Source organism: Salmo salar, chromosome 01 (assembly GCF_965601325.2).
Source record: "Salmo salar chromosome 01, fSalSal1, whole genome shotgun sequence".
NCBI lineage: Eukaryota > Metazoa > Chordata > Actinopteri > Salmoniformes > Salmonidae > Salmo > Salmo salar.
The window spans coordinates 98249679-98258791 of NC_138291.1; the positions used below are offsets into that span (position 1 = coordinate 98249679).

At 42.8% G+C, this 9113-nt stretch overlaps 1 pseudogene; it reads right to left on the reverse strand.

Annotated features, from left to right (window-relative positions):
* LOC145869118 (leucine-rich PPR motif-containing protein, mitochondrial-like) overlaps positions 1–8904 on the reverse strand; it is a 65736-nt pseudogene extending 56832 nt beyond the window's left edge.
* Between the last annotated feature and the right edge of the window lie 209 nt (positions 8905–9113).

Sequence of the window (9113 nt, forward strand, 5' to 3'; positions counted from 1 at the left end):
TAAAAGATCAGGCCTGCTTTTATCCACCATTAAAACCTGCCTTAGGAGCCCTAGTCAGGGTGGAGGTGTAGAAGGAGAGGGTAGCAGTAACCAGGTAGGGGACCTGGCCCACTCAGGCCACTTCATCTCTCTCCATCATTCACCCCCCTCTCTCTCACAGCTCACTACCCCCTCTGCTTTCAAGAAAAAGTTAAACAGCCGATCTGATGCTTTCTTGTCAATGGAGCCACAGAGTGTCCTCTCCTCTCCTTTTTTCTTACTTTTTTATGAAAGAAAGGAGGAAAGCACCTGTTTTCCTGTTGAATAATCCATGATCCATTTGTGGGCGAGCCAGGCAGATGTGTGAAATAGATGTATACGTGATCTGGTTCTCACGTGAGCTTCTAGAATCAGTACTTTTCACTGAGTCACACTGCATGAGCTTCTAGAATCAGCACTTTTCACTTTTCACTGAGCCATAAGACTCCTGAAATGAAATGGTTACCCGGACTATTTGCATTGTGTGCCACCCCAACCCCTCTTTTACGCTGCTGCTACTCTCTGTTTATCTTATATGCATAGTCACTTTAACTATACATTCATGTACATACCACCTCAATTGGTCCGACCAACCAGTGCTCCCACACATTGGCTATCCGGGCTATCTGCATTGTGTCCCACCACCTGCCAACCCCTCTTTTTACACTACTGCTACTCTCTGTTCATCATATATGCATAGTCACTTTAACCATATCTACATGTACATACTACCTCAATCAGCCTGATTAACCGGTGTCTGTATATAGCCTTGCTACTATTATTTTCAAATGTTATTTTACTATTGTTTTATTTCTTTACTTACACACACACACACACACACACACACACACACACACACACACACACCTTTTTTTCACGCTTGGTTAGAGCCTGTAAGTAAGCATTTCACTGTAAGGTCTGTTGTATTCGGCGCACGTGACAAATACACTTTGATTTGATTTGATTTGATTCACACTGCGTGAGCTTCTAGAATCACAACTTTTCACTGATTCACACTGTGTGAGGGTGTGAAGGAGCGAGTGAGTAGCTTTTCAGTGTTAGGGCAGGCCCTGGTTCAGTGGTTACTCTGTGAACTAAATCCAAGCATCAGGGTTATAAACAAGCTACATAAACTACATAGTAGAATTCTTTACATTTTTAAGTAAAAATTGTTAATACTTAAGAGGGATTAGCTAACATTTTTTTTTTTAGCTTTGTCCCAAGTGCACTGCATCTTACAAATGAGGCATTAGTCACACTGTGGGAATATATAGCCCTCTAGTATTGCACAGGTTAGGCCTGAGACTGGCTGGATCACAGCAGAGGAACTTCATAGTGACTGACTAGAATGACTCCTTGAGCCTGAAGGCATCATCCTCTCACCTTAGCCGTCCTGTTACACGACCCAGGCCAGACTACATGTCCACTGAAGCAGAGGAGACAAGATGAGATGCAATCTGATTCAACTGATAGACATAGAGATTCAAATGGAAATGAAAGAGAAGAGAGAATAGCCAGGAGAGATGAGAGAACCAGAGAGTGGTGAACTGGTTGCTATTTACTACACTCCTCATCTGTCCTTGAAATGAGTACCTCTCACTCTCTCCCTTGGTCTCTCTCCCTCTCCCAGTCTTTGTCTCTATGAGTACAGGTAACTGTGAAGATGTCAGTTGGAATCACTTCTTACGCCATTAATTACCACACACTAACATTCACAGGGTGGAATACGGGAGGTAGAGGAGGTAGTGAGAGCTGTGTTAGGGGCAGATGAAGAGGTAGAGGGGAGATTGTTGGGAGGGGGGATAGACTGGATGCCTGGTGGGAGTAGTGGGGGGGCTTTAATCTGCGCCACCCAAAACATAAAAGCCTCTTGGTAAAGCAGAGGCCAAACGGAGGCGGCCGCCACACCACTTTATCGCTCTCCCTCTCTCCTCATGCCGTTGTCACAAGTGATAAGCGCATGCACTCTGCTTGGGAATGACAACTCGGCCGTGGCTCGCGGCTGGTGGAAACAAAAGCAGAGCATATGCTTCCTCAAACAAGCCTGCCCAAATCCACACCTCATCAAAATGCTAAGTTTTTCTTCCCTGCTCCTGCCCGCCAGTGACACCTGTGGACAGAAAGTGACATGGCGCTTAATATTTCATGCCGGTGCACAGTGGTGCGCATAATCCAAAGTGAATTCCCTCAGAGCGCTCGCATTTACATGAAATGAAGTCACTCCGAATCAGTCACATCACCTCCACCACGTTGCCCCACGAACGCTTTCACACACACACACGACGACCCCCCCCCCCCCCCCATCCTGCAGCCATAGAGAGGCTGCATCATTCATGAGGACTAACAACGCAGAGAGAACCAGTGTGGAAAAGCGAAGTTTCTTTGTTTCCACTAAACGGTTTGACAACTAAATGGATGTCCGATGTGTTCAAACCAGGGTCCAGTCTGCTAGTATGCTTCTGTGAACCTTCTGGAGCAGCCCATCTCACCTACAGTGTATTTAGAAAGTATTCACACCGCTTGACTTGTTCCACATTCTGTAGTGTTATACAGCCTGAAATAAAAAATGGATTAAATTGAGATTGTGTTACTGGCCTACACACAATAACCAATAATGTAAAAGTAAAACTATGTTTTTAGATTTTTTTTACAAATACCTACAAATGAAAAGCTGAAATATCTTCAGTCAATAAGTATTCAACGCCTTTGTTATGGCAAGCCTAAGTAAGTTCAGGAGTAGAAATTTACTTAACAAGTTACATAATACCCCACACATACAATTATCTGTAAGATCCCTAAGTCGAGCAGTGAATTTCAAATATATTTAATCACAAAGACCAGGGAAGTTTTACAAAGCCTCGCAAAGCAGGGCACCTATTGTTAGATGGGTGAAAATCTAATAAAAAACAGACATTGAATATCCCTTTGAGCATGGTGAAGTTACTAATTAAACTTTGGATGGTGTGTCAATACACCCAGTCACTACAAAGATGCAGGCGTCCTTCCTAACTCAGTTGCCGGAGAGGAAGAAAACCCCTTGGGGTTTCACCATGAGGACAATTGTGACTTTAGAACAGTTATAAAGTTTAATGGCTGTGATAGGAAAAAACTGAGGATGGATCAACAACATTGTAGTTGCTCCGCGATACTAACCTAAATGACAGAGTGAAAAGAAAGAAGCTTGTAGACAAAAATAAAATTATGTTTGCAGTAAAACTGCAAAAAATGTGGCAAATAAATGAACTTTACGTGATGAAAACAAAGCATTATATGTTTGGGGCAATACCAACACAACATCATGGAATACCACTTCATATTGTCAAGCATGGTGGTGGCTGCATCATGTTATGGGTATGCTTGTCATCGGCAATGACTTGGGACATTTTTAGGATAAAAAGAAACAGAATAGAGCTAAACACAGGCAATATCCTAGAGGAAAATCTGGTTCAGTCTGCTTTCCAACAGACACTAGGAGACAAATTTCCCTTTCAGTAGGACAATAACCTAAAGCAAGGCCAAATATACATTGGAGTGGCTTACGAAGATGACATTGAATGTTCCTGAGTGGCCTAGTTACAGTTTTGACTTAAATCGACTTGAAAATCTATGATAAGACTTGAAAATGGCTGTCTAGCAGTGATCAATAACCAACTTGACAGATCTTGAAGAATTAAAAAAAGAATGATGTGGAAATATTGTACAATCCATATGTGCTTAGAGACATACCCAGAAAGACTCACAGCTGTAGTTGCTGCCAAAGGTGATTCTAACATGTATTGACTCAGGGGTGTGAATACTTATGTAAATGAGATATTTCTTCATGTAATTTTCAATTCATTTGAAACCATTTCTAAAAACATGTTTTTACTGTCATTGTAGGGTACTGTGTGTAGATGGGTGAGAAAAATATCATATTAATCCATTTTGAATTCAGGCTGTAACACAACAAAAAGCGTAATAAGTAAAGGGGTATGAATACTTTCTGCTAAAACAAGGACCAATAGATACCACTTTTCAAAGGCAGTATATTTAATGACATGAAAAAACACAAACATGGTCATTTTGACATGAATTTGGACTTGGACCATTTCAGTTCTGAAATACAGTCACAATACAATTCATAGTTTTTTATATTGATGATGAAGTTTTTAACAGTATGTGACAAACACAAGAGGTTGGTGGCACCTTAATTGGGGAGGAAGGGCTCGTGGTAATGGCTGGAGCGGAATCAGTGGAATGGTATCAAACACATGGTTTTCATGTGTTTGATGCCATTCCATTTGCTCCGTTCAGGCCATTATTATGAGCCGTCCTCCCCTCAGTAGCCTCCTGTGGTGAAAAACCCAATCACTGTTGGAAAGCTGATCTGCTCTTAAAATTTAGTTTGACCCTTAGATGAACTCCTGTCTCCCATGAGCCCCTGTAGTTTCCTTCATAGCCACTGTAGCAGAATGACCTGTGACTCCTCAGCCCCCAGGATTTGGTAGGGGGTGGGGGATTACACCCATCACGCTATCGTCCCCCAATCGTCCCCCAAAAGGGGAGTACAGTTTGACAGTCTGTCAACCAAAATGACTTCCAGTGCTAGGACTGCTTTAGTCTTGGAGGAGTTCCACTAAGAATGTAGTTGTCCTGTGAGTTTCCCTGACCTTTACGAAGATCTATTCCTAGAGGTCTCCCGAGAGAGGGAGGGTACATAAAACCCATATCTCTACCGCAGACAGACACAGCAGCACTGGCCCTCAGAGCATCACATTAGGCTCTCACATATATATATATGCCTTTCTAACACATTGACTTAAAACCAATACCTCAACTTCTAAATTCTAGATCTTCAATCCCTTCCAAAATTCACACATTTTAGAACATCCATTTGAACATCTATTTCAAGCATCACAGCATCTAATTCCAGGAGTGCCCTTACAACAGCCATGTATGGTATTGGAGAGGGAGAGTTAGAGCGCGAGAGAGAGCGCAAGAGAGAGCGCAAGAGAGAGGCAGAGTCATTCTTTACGAAACGAGTGGGATAACCACAAAGGCATGGTTTCCATGGTTACCAGCATGCAGTGAGAGGTGAGAAGCCTGTGGGTGTCAATCATGTGAGTTACCTCACAGACAGCGACCATAATGCCCTGCGGTGGGTTAGGGATCAGAACCGGCGCCCACCAGGGAGCGACATGGAGGCGTCACCATCCATAATCAGCTGTGGCAGACCTCCCTCCCTCAGTCTGATCCCTGTCACTTTCCATGAGTACGGTTCCATGTACACAATAATGCGATTATTGTGGATAGTCAGATTAATATAATAGTTAGATTAAAACGTTGATATGCTTTGCAAGAAGAAAGATTTCCCTAATAATCGTGTTAACATGGACACATCTGAAATCAGGCTACCTGCCGAAAATCTCCAATCAAACTAAATGTTCTACCACACGTTCTACCCTGTTATTTTTGGGAAGCGTATTTGATTTGGAGTTCGGAAATACAGTACCAGTCAGAAGTTTGGACACACCTACTCATTCAAGGATTTTTCTTTATTTTTACTATTTTCTACATTGTAAAATAATAGTGAAGACATTTGGAATCATGTAGTAACCAAAAAAGTGTTAAACAAATCAAAATATATTTTATATTTGAGATTCTTCAAAGTAGCCACCCTTTGCCTTGATGACAGCTTTGCACACTCTTGGCATTCTCTCAACCAGCTTCACCTGGAATGCTTTTCCAACAGTCTTGAAGGAGTTCCCACATATGCTACCTGTCCCAGACCTGCTGTTTTCAACCCTCTAGAGACAGCAGGAGCGGTAGAGATACTCTCAATGATCGGCTATGAAAAGCCAACTGACATTTACTCTTGAGGTGCTGACTTGTTACACCCTTGACAACTGTGATTATTATTATTTGACTATGCTGGTCATTTATGAACATTTGAACATCTTGGCCATGTGCTGTTATAATCTCCACCCGGCACAGTCAGAAGAGGACTGGCCACCCCTCATAGCCTGGTTCCTCTCTAGGTTTCTTCATAGGTTTTGGCCATTCTAGGGAGTTTTTCCTAGCCACCGTGCTTCTACACCTGCATTGCTTGCTGTTTGGGGTTTTAGGCTGGGTTTCTGTACAGCACTTTGAGATATCAGCTAATGTAAGAAGGGCTATATAAATACATTTGATTTGATATGCTGAACACTTGTTGGCTGCTTTTCCTTCACTCTGCGGTCCAACTCATCCCAAACCATCTCAATTGGGTTGAGGTCTGGTGATTGTGGTGGCCAGGTCATCTGATGCAGCACTCCATCACTCCCCTTCTGAGTCAAATAGCCCTTACACAGCCTGGAGGTGTGTTGGGTCATTGTCCTGTTGAAAAACAAATGATAGTCACCACTAAGTGCAAACCAGATGGGATGGCGTAACCCCCAGTCTCAGTGCTGCCCCTCCACCCCCCAGTCTCAGTGCAGCCCACCCCTCAGTCCTCTGGAAAATCTCATTGTTTGCGAGATCAGACATAATATCACTGTAATCTAAGTGTTCATTTGCAGAAGTTACTTTAATTTCAGCATTTAATTGATAAAAATGTCAACTGTATTAGATTTCTTTCTTCAATTCCTCAAAAAATTAACAACATCAAAATAAAGTTATATTTCTTCTCTTTCTTGTGATGTATGCATCGAGATGATGTGTTAAATCCCAGACAAAGGTTTATAGCGTTCATATACAGTGGCTTGCGAAAGTTTTCACCCCCCTTGGCATTTTTCCTACTTTGTTGCCTTACAGCCAGGATTTAAAATTTATTTTTTGGGGGTTGTATCATTTTATTTACACAACATGCCTACCACTTTGGAGATGCAAAATATTTTTTATTCTGAAACAAACAAGAAATAAGACAAAAAAAAACAGAAAACTTGGCCGTGCATAACTATTGGCTTTTTCTACTGGCTTTTTTCTGTCCACTCTTCCATAAAGCCCAGCTCTGTGGAGTGTACGGCTTAAAGTGGTCCTATGGACAGACACTCCAATCTCCGCTGTGGAGCTTTGCAGCTCCTTCAGGGTTATCTTTGGTCTCTTTTTGCCTCTCTGATTATTGCCCTCCATGCCTGGTCCGTGAGTTTTGGTGGGTGGCCCTCTCTTGGCAGGTTTGTTGTGGTGCCATATTCTTTCCATTTTTAATAATGGATTTAACAATGCTCCGTGGGACTTCAGTCAGTGTAGATGAAGGGGAGGAGACAGGTTAAATAAGGATTTTGAGGCCTTGAGACAATTGAGACATGGATTGTGTATGTGTGCCATTCAGAGAGTGAATGTGCAAGACAGAAAAAATAAGTGTCTCTGAACAAGGTATGGTGGTAGGTGCCAGGCGCACCGGTTTGTGTCAAGAACCACAACTTTGCTGGGTTTTTCACACTCAACAGCCCCCTCAGTCTCAGTGCCGCCGCCAACCCCCCAAGTCTCAATAAAGCCTCCCCCCCCCAGTCTCAGTGACCCTACCCTTAACCCTAACCCTAACCCTACCCTTAACCCTAACCCTAACCCACACTTTGAGGTGAATTAAATGTCAGGAATGCGAAAAACGGAGTTTAAATGTATTTGGCTAAGGTCTATGTAAACTTCCGACTTCAACTGTATTTACTTGTTAACTAAATAATAACATAGAATAAATATACACACTTAATACATGAGAAAAAGGTCCCTAACAGACTGACAACATATGGTGGCTTGTTACACAGAAAATGAAGGGGGGGGGGGGGGATACCTATCATTGATACATTTTAGAACTATTCTCACAGTAATGATTTACTGTGCACACGAACCGCCTCCAGTTTGGAGTAAGAAATCATGAATCTATTGATGTGGGAGTGCCATTGTTCAGCGTTTATCTCTGTCAGAACCAGCCCTCCATAGGAATGATGTGGGTTAGCCTTTCTTGTAAGACTCTGATTGTCTGAAAGGGTCCAGACCCGTCTCTTCTACTATTGTTCACTCTGGGAGATGCTCCTGGGAAGATAGTCAGCCGTGTCGACGGTTCCCATTGGTGATGAGTAGTGTACTATGGTGATTTTAGAATAGTAGTACAGTAGGATGATTGGAAGAGCATTAAGGTGTTCTCACTTAAATTAGCTTTTCTAGATATTTGACTTAAGACAGCTAATAAGTCGTTCCAGTGATTTTCAGAGACGGGACTTTTCTCCTCTCTCCACCTCGTGTTGATATTCAGAGTTTGGACCACTTTACATGCGCAGCTGCAGCCTGGCGATGTTCTGGTCAAGTCTGGGAGGTGAGTTACTCTTCTTCACCTCGTGTTGAGGTTCAAAGTTCCAACCATTTCAAACTTGTAGCTATGCTCCATGCTTTTCTGGTCTAATATTAATTTTGTTACCAAGCCTTTTATGCACTCTGGCCGAAGGGGACGGTTCCGTCAGTCTGACACGCTCTCTGACCTTACTCAGGGCGTGGCTAATTACTATGCACAGTTTATAGGAGATAGATTATCTTATACCTCCTAAAATCACATTCATATCTTAACAAAAATGCATATTTCATATACAACTTTAAGGATGGAGACTTCATACCTGTAGTGTAAATACTTTTCAAGTTACAATATTTCCTTTAAAACATTTTCAATGACATCACAAAATAAAAACCAATATGACATTCGTTTTCTATCGATCATCTCTTACCATTCCCCACGTTCTTGTTAGAATTAGTTTTTTGGGGGGGGGGGGGGGGGGGGGAAGTCTGTTAACAAAGAACATTCCTTGGTGGATTTCTTGATCCCCTCTCCTTTAATTTACGACAGGGTGTGAGCTGTCAACCGGCCCATTTACCTCCTCCCCGCTTTGGTTGAGAGAGGGCCTGGCTACTGTCATCCACCGCCAAGCTGATCTGACCCATTCTGATCCTCACAGGACAGTCATGACACCTTCCAACAGGACAACGACCCTAAGCACACAGCCAAGACAACGCAGGAGTGGCTTCGGGAAAAGTCTCTGAATGTCCTTGAGTGACCCAGCCAGAGCCCAGACTTGAACCCGATTGAACATCTCTGGAGAGACCTGAAAATAGCTGTGCAGCAACGCTCCCATCCAACCTGACAGATCTTG